Source organism: Chlorocebus sabaeus, chromosome 11 (assembly GCF_047675955.1).
Source record: "Chlorocebus sabaeus isolate Y175 chromosome 11, mChlSab1.0.hap1, whole genome shotgun sequence".
Taxonomy (NCBI): Eukaryota; Metazoa; Chordata; class Mammalia; order Primates; family Cercopithecidae; genus Chlorocebus; species Chlorocebus sabaeus.
In genome coordinates this window covers 52,075,353-52,093,114 of record NC_132914.1, presented here as the reverse complement: position 1 = coordinate 52,093,114, position 17,762 = coordinate 52,075,353, and the positions used below count along the sequence as shown (strand labels likewise).

General features: G+C 48.3%; 1 long non-coding RNA gene across 2 annotated transcripts in view; it reads right to left on the bottom strand.

The window, feature by feature from the left end:
* The window catches only part of LOC140712769 (uncharacterized), an 83,323-nt gene continuing 65,561 nt past the window's right edge, over window positions 1-17,762 (bottom strand). Inside the window, exons 3-4 of one of the 2 annotated variants that reach the window (XR_012094510.1) lie at window positions 8,834-8,902; window positions 1-1,751 (exon numbers count right to left, since the gene is read on the bottom strand). This is a non-coding gene — a long non-coding RNA (uncharacterized lncRNA). Of the gene's footprint in view, window positions 1,756-8,833; window positions 8,903-17,762 lie in introns of both variants that reach the window. The other variant, XR_012094509.1, reaches the window with a different exon arrangement.

Sequence of the window (17,762 nt, the reverse complement as noted above, 5' to 3'; positions counted from 1 at the left end):
TGTAGTTACTTGAAACAACAATAAACATTTATTCTCTCTCTCAGTTTCTGTGGGTCAGGAATTCAAGGGCAGTTTAGCAAAGCAGTTTTGCCTTGATATCACTCTTGAAGCTGTAGTCAAGATGTCAGCTAGGGCTGTAGTTATCTGAAAGCTTGACTGGGGTTGACCACTCTGTACTGCAAGCAGGTTCACACACATGGATGGCAAGTTGGTGCTGGCTTTAGGTGGAAGGCCTCAGTTTCTCTCCACATTGGCCTCTCCATAGGGCTGCTTGGTGGCTGCTTGGTGGCTGGCAAGAGATCCGAGAGAGACCATGGTGGAAACTGCAATGTCTCTTATGATTTCGTGTTAAAAGTTACACATGTCACTTCCACAGTGTTGTGTTGGTTACATGGGCCAGCCGTCATTCAGCGTAGGAAGGGAAAACAGAAAGGGCATGAATACCAAGAGAGGAGGGTCAATGAGGCCATCTTGGAGGCTACTACATAATCTATCTGGGATTTCAAAGTTATGCTAAAAAGTAATGCTAAATAGAAGAGCTACTATGTTTATAAACCTAGAACTTTGAATATGCTCATGATAGAATAAATTTCATAGTTTTTCACAAAATGCCATTGAATAAGTGACTTCAGTAAACTCTATTTTCATTGAACCTTGGTTTTTATTTTGCGCTCCTTGAAAACATTCTTCAGAGTAGGCTAAGGGATTTAATGAATTATATGGTTATCTTAATTTTCATTCAAAGGATATCAGCCATGCTGCTACAACAAAGAAACCCACAAATATAGTGAGACTCTTACTTCAAATAAAGTACTAGTACAGAGATATATGGAGTAGATGGTCTTTGATAGAAAAGGCTTGCATCTCTGGGTCCATGGTGGCTGCTTAATGTGTCACCATGTCATAGCAAGCAGCAGGATGAAAGAGTGAGAGAGCAACTACCTTTCCTTTTTAAAGACATGACCCAGAAGTTACACACATTGCTTCACTCGCATTCCATTGACCAGAACATAGTTATGGGACCACCTCTAATTGCAAGAGAGGCTGGGCAGTGTAGTATCTAGCTGGCAGCCATGCACCCTGCTAAGATTTAGTGTGTGGAGAGCAGGGTAGCAGAGTCATACTATTAAAAGGAAGAAGAGACAGGACCATGAGAATTAGTGGTCTCTGCCACACTTACAAAATATAAGTTGTGGGGACAGGTCAGGTGACAAAAGTTAACAAGTAATTGGACCACATCTCTGGATCCAATTCAGTAATTAGATACACATTAAAAACATGATAGTTAGAAATGTTATCTTGCTAGAAGACCACCTTGTAAAAAACAATGTCATACAATTCAGAAATTAGTTTTGTAATGTTGCTGTGTTATGTTTACCATTGCTTTAAAAACAGGCTCAATTTATTCAAATATTTGTTTATCCAGGTAATGTGCTTGGCAGTGGAAAAACAGAAGTAAACAAGATCCTTACCTCACAGAACTTAGTCTAAAAGGAGAGACAAACAGGAAGATACAATATAGTGGGGTAGGTGCTGTGACTAGTGAAATCAGGAGTACTGGGTGGGGGATTAATGAAGGCTTCTTGGAGGAATTAGTGTTTGTGCTGGGACTTGATCTATAAAATACATTACATTCAATCCCAGCTACTCAGGAGGCTGAGGCACGAGAATCACTTGAACCCCGGGAGGTGGAGGTTGCAGTGAGCCAAGATCACACCACTGCACTCCAGCCTGGGCGACAGAGTGAGACTCTATCTCAAAAAAAAAAAAAAAAAAAAAAACAATATTAGAGAGCACATCAGAGTTTAAATAAATTTCAGATTTATCAAACAGACTGAATGAGGCTTTAATATTTACAACCAAGTACTGTAACCATACATATAGCATATTAGTTTCATTATCCCAACAAATCTGTGAGAAAGATATTACTACCATTTTACAGATTAAGATATTGAGACCCAAGGAGGTTAAGTAACTTGCCAAGGTTACATATCTATTAAGTAAGGAAGGCAACATTCAAACTCAAGTCTTTTCAGATGACTTCCCTGTGCAAAATAAAAGCACATTAACAAAAAGCAAACATTATCATTAAAAATTCTGGCCAGGCGCAGTGGCTCATGTCTGTAATCCCAGCACTTTGGGAGGCTGACCCAGGCAGATCACAAGGTCAGGAGTTCGAGATCAACCTGACCAACATGGTGGAACCCCGTCTCTACTAAAAATACAAAAATTAGCTGGGGGTGGTGGCGCCTGCCTGTAATCCCAGCTACTCAGGAGACTGAGGCAGAAGAATTGCTTGAACCTGGCAGGCGGAGGTTGCAGTGAGCCAAGATCACGCCATTGCACTCCAGCCTGGACAACACAGCAAGACTCAGACTAAAAAAAAAAAAAAAATTCTATGGAATATGCTTTCACAAAATATTTAGAGTTGCTTCTATCATAGGTGCATCCAAATGTATTCAATTTCTAAATTATCCAAGGACTTCATTAATACCCTGGATAATTAAGTGCTAGACCATGTACTCCAGACTATAAGCCTAGGACTTCAGAAGAGTGGCACATTGCCGAGATTTAGAATGAGCTGGGGAAGGCCGGGCTCAGTGGCTCACGCCTGTCATCCCAGCACTTTGGGAGGCCAAGGCAGGCAGATCACTTGAGGTCAGGAGTTCAAGACCAGCCTGGCCAACATGGTAAAACCCCGTCTCTACTGAAAATATAAAAATTGGCCAGACCTGGTGGTGGGCGCCTGTAATCCCAGCTATTCAGGAGGCTGAGGCAAGAGAATCACTAGGAGGCGGAGGTTGCAGTGAGCCGAGATCATGCCACTGCACTCCAGACTGGGTAACAGTGCAAGACTTCATCTCAAATAAATAAATAAATATTTTAAAATAAAATAAAGAATGAGATGGGAAAGCTTATGCAGGGCTTGCTTGGATGGGCCTTGATGACCAATACAGAAGACAGTGCATTCCAGACACTGAAATCACAGGCGCAAAGCTGAAGACAAAATGGGCACATTAGTGAGACAGTGCTGAGACACTGAGACCCAAATGACTAAAGTAGAAGGTGTATTTGAAAGAAGCTTTCTGGTTCTCCCAGGTACAGGTCAGGAGAACGGAGTGATTGGAGACCTCAGGGTCAGTTTACCCCCATTTAAGTGGCCATGGTAGCTGTGACCTACCCTCACTTTTCTAGGAAAAAATATATCCCAGCATTCCCAAGATCTTCTGTCTTCAGTGTAATCATATTATCACCTTGAATATCAAAAGACATATATTATTTTCCTAATGCTGGTCCGGGGCTGTACCAATTGACAGACACAATCTTTGCTTTATTCAAGTTTCCAGTCTGATAGGATACAGACAATTCAGAAGACAAAATGGGGGCAAACTTAGCCCAAAATAAAAGCCTCATGATTCCCTTAAGATGTCAAAGTGCTTACAGCTGTACCATGTAGGGCCCATAACAAATGCTACATTTAAGAGGACACTAGGCATGGGTGGGGTGGTCCCAGGCTTGATAAGGTTACTTATGCCCCCAAATCCTTGTGGTCAACCCAGAACAGTCACCTGGAAAAGGACTGATGGACAGGACACCTTTCCTCCAAAGGAATCCTGCCTCTCCTATATGCCCCGAAATGAGCATGAGTGGGAAGCTAACCAGAGGGAAAAATAGGAGGTGCTGTTAGGGTCAGACAGGATCCAGCAGCCTGGACCCAAGTGCGCGGAAAAGGCCATTGTCTGAGTGGCTTTCTGGACTTCCTGCCCTCAAACACCTACCCCGCCCAACATGCACACTCAATCTCTTGCCTCCTGTTCTGCCATCACTGTGATTAGGAGGCACTACCCACCAAGAGGACGACAGACCACTGAGGTTCTCCTAAAGTGAGAAGGGAAATCACCCAGACCCATCCCCAGTGGGGAAGGGCAAAAATATAACACAGAGCAGGCCTTTAAGATTACTAGAGAAAAGTGTTTCCAGATCTTAACGAAGATCAGGATCCTCCTTATCTCTCAACCCTCACTCATTTCTCCTAGTTCTACTTATCCAGAAGACGTAGAGTTTTCTGGCACAAGTGAGCAACAGCTGGATGGGGGCGGGGGTGTGTCTGTGTAGGTGTCTGTGCCTCTAGGCATGTCCCAGTGGTTTTTATGTGTGGGAGAGAAGTCAGCAAACAGGGTGTGGTTGTGGGTGTGTCTCACGTGGCATGAGGCATCTACAGAGCAGTTCTGTTGAAATCCCTGGGCTCCCTGCTCTACCAACCCTGGCTTTGAGTCCATTTCATGACCCTGATGAGACCAGATTCCCAGCTGATGACGCCCATTCCCAATCACCAGCTTCCAGCTCTTTGGCCCCTCCCCCATCCACACGCTTACTCCTCTGGCAGGCTAGCTGGGCTTTTGGCTGGGAACTGAGCTCAAAGCGGAAACAGGCAGTTGGGAGGTGTGATTTATGTCTCTGACTTCACCCCAGGCTGGAGCCCAAACACTTGGACCCTCCCCGCAAGTACCCGTCTGGCAAATTCTCTCCTCCCCCTCAAAATCTCAGGCTCTTCTAGCTGGTCAGAGGTCTTCCAGGCAACCCCATCCTCACTACCATCCCCCCTCTCCACTAACACTACCACTCACACCTGTAGCTCCTGCTGATTACAGTGATAGAAGAATTAACTTCACTATTACCCACAGGAGGCAGGATTCTATCAGTCCCAAACAATAGGTAAATCCCTCCATATATCTAATTTCCTTCTCTCCTGCTGTTGACCAGTAGTTGGTAGAAACAAAGGGGAGCTAACTCACTCAGAATTCTACCTCTGGCCTCTCAAGCTCTCTTTGCAGATTTAAGGTAATCCTCAATCCTGTGATTGTTTCTATGTCTAGAGACTTCTTATAAACATTCTCAAAGACATCAGAGTGCCATTTTCCTGCTCCTGATCAGTAACTTGATGCATATCTTTATCTGCCATTTGTCAAGAGCTGGAAAGCACTCTCCCACCCCCCACAATCGGGAAGCCTAGAGTCAGAAAACACCTTGCTAGGAAGTGAGAGTCCTCTAACTCCTTCCAGGGGCTCCCACCTTTACCATTTAGAAAATCCTACTACAAATCTAGTTTCTTCTTTTCTCACTTTTAAAGATTCCTCATCAATCAAATGCCCTTGCTAACTTTAGAGAATAGTTGAGGAGGATTAAATGAGGAAATCAATTTGAAAGATACAAAATGCTGCTTCGTAATTATTTTGAGGTTAAATGAGGTCACATATGTAAAATGCTTAGATCTATACGTGGTACTGGATAACTATTAGCTGTTTTCTCCTGTAATACCTCAAAAATTGGGGAGGGAACTGGGAGTTTGCCCTTCCTAGACATCTAGAGCCCATGGGCTTATTATAACCTTGTTGGATGGGAAGCTCAGATTCCTAGGTTTTAGTTTCTAAAAGTACATGGTTGCATGAATGAATGAATCCATGCTCCATTCAGTTTTCTGGGGTCTGGCCTCTCCTTCCCTGGCTTCCTTCCCATCACCCCCTACAGAGCCTTTCCCCTAGATCACTGAGCTCATCCTGGTTACCAATTATTTGTTTATTCCTAGCCCCCACACAAGGACTCCAGCCCCAACCCTGGTTTTCCCCTGAGTTCCTGTATGAGAATCTGAATGTGTTGGGGTAAGATGGAACCTCAAGGATCACCTAGCCCAATTTCTTTGATTTAGGAAAGACAAAATTGAAAGCCAAAGAAGGGCAGACTTGCTCAAGCTGGAACTTCCAAGTCAAGTACCTGGATTCAGCCCAGGGAGTCCCTGTGTGCTTTCAAGGGAAAAAGAATTCTCATCCCCTTCTTCATTTCTCTCTCTCAGTGAGTAGAATAAATCACTATTTTTAACTACCTAAAACATGAGCAAAAGCTGGAGAAAGGCTCAAGTAAGTCCCTCCACATACAAGCTTACTGGCTTCTTCCTTATTTTCCTGGGTCTTTTCTAATCCTTATATCTGCCCCTTCTTGCATTCTTCCCTTCCTCCACCTCCAGTCACACTTAGATGGCTTCTGTGCTAATGTGTATGTCATTTGCACATCAACAATAGATCAATAGATTTGGGGGTTTTTTTGTGTTTGTTTTTTTGTTTTGTTTTGTTTTTTTGAGACGGAGTCTCACTCTGTCTCCCAGGCTGGAGTGCAGTGGCACAATCTCGGCTCACTGCAAGCTCCGCCTCCCAGGTTTACGCCATTCTCCTGCCTCAGCCTCCCAAGTAGCTGGGACTACAGGCGCCCGCCGCCACACCCAGCTAATTTTTTGTATTTTTAGTAGAGATAGGGTTTCACCATGTTAGCCAGAATGGTCTCGATCTCCTGACCTCGTGATCCACCCGCCTCAGCCTCCCAAAGTGCTGGGATTACAGGTGTGAGCCACCGCACCCAGCCTTGTTTTTTTGAGACAGAGTCTTACTCTTCTGCCCAGGCTGGAGTGCAGTGGCATGATCTTGGCTCACTGCAACCTCCACCTCCCAGGTTCAAGCAATTCTCATGCCTCAGCCTCCTCAAGCAGCTGGGATTACGGGCGTGCGCCACCATGCCCAGCTAATTTTTTGTATTTTAGTAGAGACGAGGTTTCACCATGTTGCCCAGGCTGGTCTCAAACTCCTGAACTCAGGCAATCCACCCGCCTTGGCCTCCCAAAGTGCTGGGATTACAGGTGTGAGCCACTGCGCCTGGCCTAGATTTGTTTTTAAAAAGTGAATTTGTTGCTGAGCACAGTGGCTCATTCCTGTAATCCCAACACTTTAGGAGGCCAAGGCAGGAGGATCACTTGAGCCGAAGAGTTCGAGACCAGCCTAGGCAAACATAGTGAGACCCCGTTCCTACAAACAAACAAACAATTAGTTTAAAGAGGAAAAGAAGAATGGGTCAATGGCTTTCTTTGAAAGTGTTTAGTCTGAATCCAACACCTAGGTCCAAAGTGGGGTACACTTGATCAGCAGCTTCTGTGAGCATGACCACCCCATAAGCCTCATAAAGGCATTCCTTTTGTCTTTGCCAGTGAGGCTCTAGCATTCCAGAGATAAACCTAGTGGACTGGTCTTTCCTAAAGTAAAGCCAGATTGCTTGGGTTTGAATCCCAGCTCTTCTGCTTAGCTTGGGCAAGTTTGTGCCTCAGTTTCCTCATCTTATGGAATAGGTCAATAGTACCTCCCTGATAGAGGGGGCAGGGCCAATTAAGCAAGTTAATACATACAAAGCTCTTAGAATGTATACTATGTAGCATAAAGCATAAGCTATTATTATTATAGGAGAGACAATAACTCCAGGAAGCTGTGCCTCCACCTCCACCCCCCATACATACTTGAGCCATGTGGCATGGTTCCTCTCTCTTCCTGGGATCTCATTACCCTTCTCCAAACCTGCCCATCTGGCCCCTGTACAGTCTTACCCTTAACCAACCCCCAGCTCTACCCCTGGGGCCCAAACCTGGGTGTAGGGGAGGGAAGAAGAAAGAAAAAACTTGGCCATTTTAGGGCAGAAGAGCTGTTAGAGGGGAGAAGGGGTGGGGGCAACAGGGAAGTGGACCCAGAGTTGGGAAGCTCCTTATTGGGAAAGGCCCCTGTCTGATTCTGGGAGACAGAGGCCAGGCCTGGGCACTCAGCCAAGTCCAAAGAGCAGGCCCCAGGCCCTAGTCCTGGCCCCCAAAGCCAGCACCAGTGAAGAGACTAAATATTCAGTTGCTTTGGGCCCTTCTCCAGACAGTCACAGGACACTTTCCCTACCCCAACCTCACCTCTTCTGACAAAATACCCATGGTGATTAAAGTAGCTAGAACCAGGAGTACAACGTCTCTGTGTATATATGTGTGTGCTGGGAGGAGGGAGAGACTCATGCTTCCGGGCCATAATAAGGTCAAACCACTGTTCCAAAAGTGGCTGTCTCTAGGACACTGCCCACCACCCACAAGCCCCACTACCTCCCCCCAAGTCCAACGGCTGGCTGTGAACTCCTCCTACAGGAATTCAGCCAGTTCTGGGGAGACTGCTGATGAGGGGGGGCCCAAGGGTGAGTAACGGTTCCCGTGGGGATCGGGGTGCCCATGACTAATCAATGAGAGGGTGAGAAATAAAACTTACATTCCTTGACTTGTAGGGCAGTAGCTGGAGGTGGGAGGTGGGGCAGGGGCAGACTGAAGCAAGGACAGCCAAGTAGGGACGCAGAGAGGGAAGCGAGGCTGAGGTGGGGGTAGGGAGCCTTTCCAGCCCTGCTCTCTCCACATCTCAGGCTGAAGGAGAGGCAGGCCCCAGGTAACCAAACACCTGGGTTTCTGCTTCCCATCCCCTGGCAAATAAGCTTCTCCTCCAGTTCATTCAATCCAGGGCTACAGACTTTGAATGGGCTGAGGGAAGGGCACACTGACATCTCATTTGCATTCCTCAGCCCCTACCCCACTTACCTAGGAGTCCCTGTGCCCAGAAGACCCAGCTTGGAAAAACTCCCCTGTGCAAGACTGAGAGCTAGACTAAGGGCATAAGAGCGGAAATGAGCTGGGAGCCAAGATGCTGAGAGAAGGAAGGAAGCCAGTCTGCTGCCACAAAGGAGTCAGGAAAGAGAGGGAACAAACAGCCAAGTGCTTCCTGCCCATCCCCTTCCCTGCCTCCCCACCAACCTCCTCCAGCCTGTCCAGACATCTCAGGCCCAGGGGGAGTGGGGAAAGGAGAGCAGAGACCCACACGAAATGCCCTCTAAAGCTTCCAGCTCAGCAGCCTTCATGGCAGAGGCCGGGGCTATTCTCAAAGCAGCTCCTGTATCATAGCTAGATGATCACTCCCATGTCAGCCAGTTCCAGAAGCCCCCTTACCCCAATTTCCTCCACCAAAGTGACCCGTTCCTCTCTGTTTCAAGCTTGCTTTCTCTGGCCCTCCAGTATCTGCAGTTGAAAGAGAACACCATGAGTTTGGGAAGGGACGTGGTGGTGGGGAGGGTTGGGAGAGTTTTAAGAACAGGCAGCCCTCTTCCCCAAACTGCTATCTCACCTCCCACTGCACTAGCACGAGAGCAGGGGCAATCACACCTCACACACACGCACCCCAACTTTAGCCGATTGACAGCTCAGGATACAGATACACCCATGCAAATACACCAACACAAACATGTTCAGATTTTCAGACCATACACACACACAGAGGGAGGTTTTCACCTCACAGGCACATTCACATCACACAGGATCTTTTCCCAGCCTGGCCGGCACAAATGGTGAACATGAGAAAGATGTAGAAACCTGGGCCAACTTGGACCCAAAATATATTCCAGGTTTGGCCCTTCTCCAGACCTGTTTCTCCTTTCCTTGCCACTCTCCCAGGGCTTTCCCATGCAGAACACAGGAGAAGGTGGAGAGGCAGCACCTGAGGGTGCTCTGTTCCTAAGCTGTGATACTCAGTCAGCTCTGTCTGCGTTTCTGGAACCCAGCCCCCCTCCCTGAGGTGATCACATGGAAAATGTCCAGCTGCGGTTGCTTGGAGAGATGAGCTCAGCCAGTCTGAGTGGGGCTGGGGGCCTGGACTCAGCGTCAGACTTTCCACTTTGGACCTTACCCCTCCTCCCACCTCCAAATACCACTCCAGGGATTCAGGAGCAGGAAAGGGGCCAAAGGGACTTCTGACACAAATGTCGCAGTCTTGGACTGGTTCAGAGGGGAAGGGTGGACACTGATGAAGGGCAGAACAGATCTGGAAGCACCTCTAGTCTGCTTCATTCCTGCATACCCACTTCAGGGAAATAAATCCAAAGATAGACCAAAAAAGACAAGGGAGACTAGCTTGCAGTGTAAGAAGTAGGGGAAGATGACTTCAGAAAGTCACTTCAGAAAGTCACTTCAGAAAGTCATCTTCCCAGGGGTGGGAGGGGGAGGGTGGGGAACTCAAGAAAGAGTAGATTCAACTCAATGACCCCAAAATGACAAAGGACATAGAAAGCTGTGTCCTAAATGGAAAGCTGGGGGTGGCAGAGGAAGGAGCAGACCGGTGTTCCACACTGCCTCTCATCGGCCAATGAAGAGTTCCTGACCTGGCAGGAGGAAAGGATGAGTCCCTTAATCCAGTCTTCCAAAGTCTATTTCCCACTCTCCATGACTCTGCACCCCTGCCCTCCCTCTCCTCACGTTCCTTTCCCTCTATCCCTCCTCTCTGTTGTGTGCTTCCCCTTTCCTGTCTCCTTTCCTCTCACCTACCATCTTTCTAGGATCCTCCTTCCTGGTTCCTCCACCCGCTTCTCCTTCACCAATCCCTAGCCACTCTGTCTTTTCCTCTCTCTAAACCCTCTCTGTCTACCTCTTTGCTCTTATTTATGTCTCCAACTTAACCCATTTCCCCCTCCTTCTCCCTCCTTATTCTCCCCAGCATAACCCACAGAGCTTTATACATAGTAAGCATTCAAAATGTATACTACTTAGATCAATGGCATTTATTAATTAATGTCCCTTACACAATTCTAGGAACTTACAGCAGACTGAGATCTTTATTAGTTAAAATGTTGGAGCCACGAAAGGTTTTGGTTTTTTTTTTTTTTTTTTTTTTTTTTTTTTTTGAGACAGAGTCTCGCTCTCTTGCCCCGGCTGGAGTGCAGTGGCGGGATCTCAGCTCACTGCAAAATCTGTCTCCCAGGTTCACGCCATTCTCCTGCCTCAGCCTCCTGAGTAGCTGGGACTACAGGCGCCCACCACCTCGCCTGGCTAGTTTTTGTATTTTTTAGTAGAGACGGGGTTTCACCGTGTTAGCCAGGATGGTCTCGATCTCCTGACCTCGTGATCCGCCCGTCTCGGCCTCCCAAAGTGCTGAGATTACAGGCTTGCGCGACCGCACCTGGCCAACACGAAAGGTTTTGATCTGAGAAGTAACATCATCAGAGCCTTAGTTTAGGAAGATTAATTTGCCCGCAAAGAGTAGGGTGGATTTCAGGGGAAAATGAGACCCTTTTTTTTTCATTTTCTCTCGTTCTTTCTTCAACTGTTTCTTTCTCTCTGACTTCTTCACCATCTGACAGGCTTCCCCACCTGACCACAACTTCCTCTCTCCCTTCAGTGAGTCTTCCCTCCTTCCTTGAGTTTTCCTTCCCTTTACCCCTATCCTGCCCTTCCTCCTCTCAACAACCCCCCCTTCCTAGAACATCTGTAAGCAATCGGCTTCTAGAGAGGGGTAGGGTTGAGATTTCCCAGCCAGCTGTGGGGGTGTGGCCAGCTGTGGCCGACTGGGTGGAAGAGTGTGGCCTGAAGGGAGGGCCGCTCTCCCTAGAGGTGAAAGCTTGGAGTACCATTCCACCGTTCCTGTTCCTAGGCACGCAGCTCTTTAATCAAACCCCAAACTTCTCTTCTTTCCAGGTCAATCTCATCACACACCCCTTTTCTATCTGAGAGACCTGGAAGCCCTAACCCTACCTCCCAGTTCCACAATTCTATCATCTGGAACCCTCTAGCCACATGTAGATTAGAGACTGGAAGAAGGCATCCAACCTCCCAACTGCTGGACATCTGTTGAAGGGAATATAAACTGAAGGGTCAGAAAGCTCCTCCTCTTGGCTTCTCCCTTAGAGCTTTGAATCCAATCAAGGACTGAGGCCAGAGGTGGGGGGTGTGGGTATTCAAAGGACAGAATGCAATTCAACCTTCCTACAGGTAAAGCAGGAAGTTCAATACATTTTTGTACATTAGACCCAGAAGTAACCACTTGTGAATTGTGAATGTATAAACTGTATACAACATTACCTTCTTTTATACTACTATCTCAATTTAGTAAGCCTCAACCTTGGAGTCCAGGGGTTAAGAATCTTCTAAGGCTTTGTCCCTCCTCAAGTTATAGCTCTGGAAGAAACAGAGGGGCCTCTGCTTCCCAGGAGTGCTCTGTGTCACCAGGCTCATAAATATCAGCCCAAGACTCTCCATTTTACTTTTATGCACTGGCTGCTGGGGACACCTGGAACCTTTGCAGGAATTGCTGTAAACCCCACTTATTCCCTAGTTCAGCACCCTAACAGGTTAGCTCTCCCTAAAGAGAAAGGCAAGGGGATGGACCTATTCTTTTTTTTTTTTTTAATTTATTTATTATTATTATACTTTAAGTTGTAGGGTACATGTGCATAACGTGCAGGTTTGTTACATATGTATACTTGTGCCATGTTGGTGTGCTGCACCCATCAACTCGTCATTTACATCAGGTATAACTCCCAATGCAATCCCTCCCCCTGGACCTATTCTTCTTACCCTGTACATGATCCCTGGAAAACAAATGTGCTCATTGTGAGGTGATGATGGACAGGGAGGAATTTGCAGCCAAGGAAGGAGTGTATGTGTTTGTTTGGGGGTAGAGAGATGAGGAGCACTAGAGGTCCAGAGAACTCATGAGGAAGACTTATGAAAACCAAGGACAGGGACATGCTGGGCCCCATCCCCAACTTTGTGCCATTGTGTTAAGGACTAATGACACACTATGCTCTACAAACACACACACACACCCCCTGATTCGTACCTGATCAGAGATGCTGTTATCTCTATAAAGCCAGAAAGAGCTGAAGCTAGTAACATAGCATGTCTGGGTTTGGAGTGCAATCTGTGGCCTCCTGCCTTCCTCCCCAGCCTCTTCCGATGCCCTTTCTGTCTGGGATTGATAATCCTTCCCAAGAGAGGGCTGGAAATGGCAGTCGGACTTGTAGAGGTGGGAGGAAACGCCTGGCTCATCCTCAACCCCTCACAGCCCCAGTCGGATGTGCACTGGGAATCCTGGTGCTCCAGGTCCCTTCCTGATGGGCTCCAGATGTGCTTACATCTGGGAAGGCCATCCCAGGAAGCTGACACTCCCACCCACACCTCCCACCCCGGATGGTTCTCTCCTCTAACTTCCAGGCCCTTGAGCTGAGAAGCTTCAGGCACCCCTTTCCTCTCGAGAGGTAGGTACAAGGCAGCAAAGGGGAGAGAAAGGAAAGTCATGGGGGTGGCCTGAGTGAGCAGATAAAATGAGGTCAATGTTTAGGACACCCCAGAGGATCTTATTTTCCTTTTAACTTCCTATCTGGGGTTGTTACATTTTGCCGTAGCATTCTGGTGCCTCCAAAAATGCCAAAAATAAATTCAGAAAAACTCAAGAACTTTTGGAAGAGAAGACATTAGCAAGAGTGGGGGAAATTCCTTCCCACTGATCTGCTTAATCTGGATTCCTGACACTCTCCTGTCAGTGCCCACCCCTAGTCCCTGTCCCCCTGTGCCTCCCCAACCTAGTCTCGCCTGGAAAAACTCCCAGTTTTTTCCCCACAGAAGTATCTAGTCATAAGAGTCTGAGTCTCTCTCTGTCGCCAAGGCTGGAGTGCAGTGGTGCTATCTCAGCTCACTGCCACCTCCACCTCCTGGGTTCAAGCAATTTCCCTGCCTCAAACTCCTGAATAGCTGGGATTACAGGCTCCTGCCACCACACCCAGCTAATTTTTTGTAATTTTAGTAGAGACAGGGTTTCACCATGTTAGCCAGGCTGGTCTCAAACTCCTGACCTCAGGTGATCTGCCGGCCTCAGCCTCCCGAAGTGCTGAGATTACAGGCGTGAACCACCACATCTGGCTCTAGTCACAGTCTTAATCACTGGGTTCAGAGTCCTGGAGCAACAAAAGAACCCAAGCATCTTATCGCTAATGTCTGCCTTTGTCACCCTGATCAACATCTTTCATCCACCCCTCCTGTGCTGTGTGCAAACTGGGGATAGAAAAAGGAGAGGAGTCTGGGTTTATTTTAGGCATAGGACGCAGAGCAGGGGTTTCTCCTGGGTCAGACAGGGGGTGGGGATGGTGGAGGTGACTCACAGATGATAGAGCCCTCAGTTCCTCTAGGCAGAGACCTGAGTCAGAGCAGCAACAGAGCCTGAGGGTGCAGATGGTCTACTCCTGTACTTTCCAATTTCCCTCTCTTAGACATACACATACACACACACAGAACAGATCCTGGTATAACTGGGCTCCTATTCTATTTCTGGAAATCCCCCCATCCCCGCCTTCAGCTTCATAATTTTCCTAAATATCCCGCCTTCCTTCACTCTGTGAGATCCAACTTCTTTGTTTGCTTGTTTGTTTTTGTTTTGTTTTGTTTTTGAGATGGAGTCTTGTTCTGTCGCCCAGGCTGGAGTGCGATGGCGCAATCTCGGCTCACTGCAAGCTCTGCCTCCCAGGTTCAAGCAATTCTCCTGCCTCAGCTTCCCAAGTAGCTGGGATTACAGGCACCCACCACCGCACCTGGCTAATTTTTGTATTTTTACTAGAGACGGGGTTTCATCATGTTGGCCAGGCTGGTCTCGAACTCCTGACCTCGTGATCCACCCACCTTGGCCTCCCAAAGTGCTGGGATTATAGGCATGAGCCACTGCACCCGGCCTAGGAAGTTTTATTTCATGGACACCTCAGCCTCCACCACCCCTACCCAACCAGGCTTTTTACAGCCCAACAAGACCTGAGTCTGTTTCTTGAAACCAAGGCATCCAGCCTCAGTGTTCTCAGAATTTCCAGGCATTTGAGAATCTTAAAGAAGCCACTAAGTCTCACCCCAGAGAAATCACATACATACGGACAAAAACTTCCATCCAGTTTCAGAGGATTAATGGATTGTATACCCAATCTTCCCCACCCCACCCCAAAGACAATGGATCTAGGTTATAATTCCTACTCTAGGATCTTCCCCCATACCCCTGTAGAAACCCAGCCTGGTTTACAGGGCTGACATTGCAGTGGGAAAAGCAATGGCTTTGAAATCTACTGGGATTAGGTTTGGATTTCACCTCTGCCTCTTTCTGTTGGCCTTCACTTAGTCACTTCTCTCCTTCAGGCCTCAGTTTCCTAACAGTAAAATGAAGATCATGATACCTTCAGTGCTGGATAAGTTGGGATAAATGGGATAGAGGCAGATTAAAGGTCAAGCCCAGGGCCAGGAATACAGCATGTGCTAAATAAACCATTATCAGTACTCCCCGCCCTTCTTCCACGCTACTAAAAATCAGCATGACTCCTGGCATTAGAACTTGCACCTGTATCCTGAACTCCTCTGTGGAAATTCACTCTTCTGGTTCTAAAACTCCAGCCTTCAAGGCAAGCAGGCTGGCGACAACAGGAGCCTGGTGAGTGTCCTGGCCTTGCCCTTCACCTTCTTCCTCTCCATCAAGCAGACCGTGATTCATAACAGTCAGTCATCACAGCAAATCATTCCTACTGAGCAGTGAAGAGACAGAGGGTACCAAAGAGGTCAGGTTTAAGAGAAAAAACAGAGGCACTTGGAGACACACAGCCTTGGCCAGAGAAAGGCTGAGAGATATACAAGATGAAAAGAAAAAGCTGAGAGAAGATAGAGCATTTAGAGAGACAGCGGGCTTAGAGGAGAAGGCAGTGGGTTTGGAGTCTAAACACTTAGGTTCTAGACTCACCGCTAACTGGCTAGCCATATGACCCTGGACAAATCACTTCATCTCTCTACACCTATTTCCTCTTCTGAAGGAGAAAAGTGGACTGACGGCTTCTACCCCTCCTCACTGTCCTTTCTAGGTTAGCTTCCAGGCCTGGAGGTCTGTGCTGAAGTAGCTCTAATTAGGAGGGGACCCCAAGTTCAGGCTGAACCCTGAGCAGAGGAAGAGAGGATCAGGCAAAGGCAGGCATGGTGAGAGGAAAGGCAGGAGGTGTTGGGGCCACTGGGAGAGGACTTATAAGGGCAGAAAAAGCCAAGAGAGGAGGGATATTGGGGAGAGTAGAAAGGCCAGCCAAAGAATGACTAAGGGGCTCCCGGTGTAAACAGGAGCAGGGAATGGACAGGGAGGGGGCCTGTTTGAGTTGGCCAAGGCTGGGGGTGGAGTGGGGAGGAGGATTCGGGCAGGACGCTATGTCCCCTGTCCCCCACCAAGGCTCCTGGGAGGAGCTGAGTCACGCACCTCCTTCCCTGCACCCCTCCCCACCCCCACCCCCAATCTCCCAAATCCTGGGAAAATCTAAAGAGTTTGCCTAGACTGAGAAAGGAGAGTGTTTGGTTCATACACATGTGCTTTGCTGGGCTAAAAAGCAATCAGGCCTCAGCCCTTCTCCTCCCAAAGGGGGTTCCCAGCCCATGGCTTGAGTAGCTTTCACCTAAAGGTTGCCTTTTTGGCAATGCTTGGCTTAAAGATCCTGACCCAGAGATTCCTTGGGTTCCTCACCTAAGAAAGGGTCAGGACTTGCAGATGTGAGGATGGGATACGGGCCAGCATTGCCCCACAGTCTGGCCAGCCAGCCTCTCCCTTGGGCTGCAGCTGGCTCTGGAGAGGGGCTTTTAAAAAAGCAGATGGGTGATTTGGGACAGGAAGTAGAGTAGCAGAGTGAGGGGGAGAGTCATGGCAGGAAAAACAACATTGACTCTGGGCACTCTTATTCTGAGCCTTTCAGCCCAGAGTGGGGCAGAGGACTGGGGAACAGAAGGGACAGGGTTGACTTCAGGGGTAATATTCTGGAAAGGGAGGAGTCCTGGAGGAAAGGGACTGAAAGGCCTTGTAGTCCCCCTCCCCCAGACTAAGATAAAGGCTAGAATCCTGAAAAGTGATCTCATCACACAGAGCCAGAGCTTGGGGAAGAGGTGGGGGGCAGGGGGTCACTGCCTTCCCTTACTGGAGTCCCTTCCTCTACTTCCACAGGGGATCTGGGAAGAATGGGGTCCTGGGTTTCAGCTGCCGGTGTTTTTTGGTTTTTGGTTTTTGGATTTTTTTTTTTTTTTGGATATAGCCTTGCTCTGTCACCCAGGCTAGAGTGCAGTGGTGCAATCTTGGCTCACTGCAGCCTCTGCCTCCTGGGTTCAAGTAATTCTCCTGCTTCAGGTTCCCGAGTAACTGGGATTACAGGTGCGCACCACCACATCTGGCTAATTTTTGTATTTTTAGTGGAGATGGATTTTGCCATTTTGGCCAGGCTGGTCTTGAACTCCTGGCCTCAGGTGATCTGCCCACCTGGGCATCCCAAAGTGCTGGGATTACAGGTGTGAGCCACCGTGCCTGGCCAGAGCTCCCAGTGTTTACAGCCGTTAGGAGCTGAAGGTTGGGTCCCTTTGCAAGACTTCCCACCACCACCACCACCACTCACAATTCTCCAGGTTTGTAGGAATCAGGTGAGTTTAATCAAGAAGGTACTGAGGGCCAGCCACTCGCAGGCTTTTGGTTAACTGTCAGATCCAAGGAAGGGGCTCAGCAGAGGTTTACATACCGCAGGACCAAGAAGGGGACAAACTGCAGCAGAATCCTCCTGGTGAACGACCCCAGACTCCTGGGTTTTCAATACTAGCAGCTTGGAGGAGGAGGCAGCGGAACTTGAGGAGCCGGTGTAGGTCCTCTAGCAAGCTGACTGCGAACGCTGTATCTGTACCTGAACTCTTGTGTCCCAAATCCAGCTGGCTAGAACCCAGGCACCCGGTGGCCCCGGAAGGCAAGGGGGAATCCCAGTTGGCCGGACGCCAGAGGAGTCTCCTGTCTCTTTAGACCCCAAAGTCTCCTCCCGAAAGCACTGAGGGAGACCCCACACACATATACAGGCTTCCTCCACCCACCAGAGGTGATTCCTTTCCTCATTAGGAAATTCTCCGCTCCCTTTTCCGACTCGTTTTCCGAGCGTTTACGTTGTACATCTGGAAAGGAGTGGGGAGGAAGGAGGGGGGAGCAGAGAGGAGGGGGAAGAACCCAAACCCGCCCAATCTAACCCAGTCCAGACAACCGGCTTCCAGCTGGGGCTAAAGAAAGGGGGTTGGAGAGGTGCGCCTCCCCCCA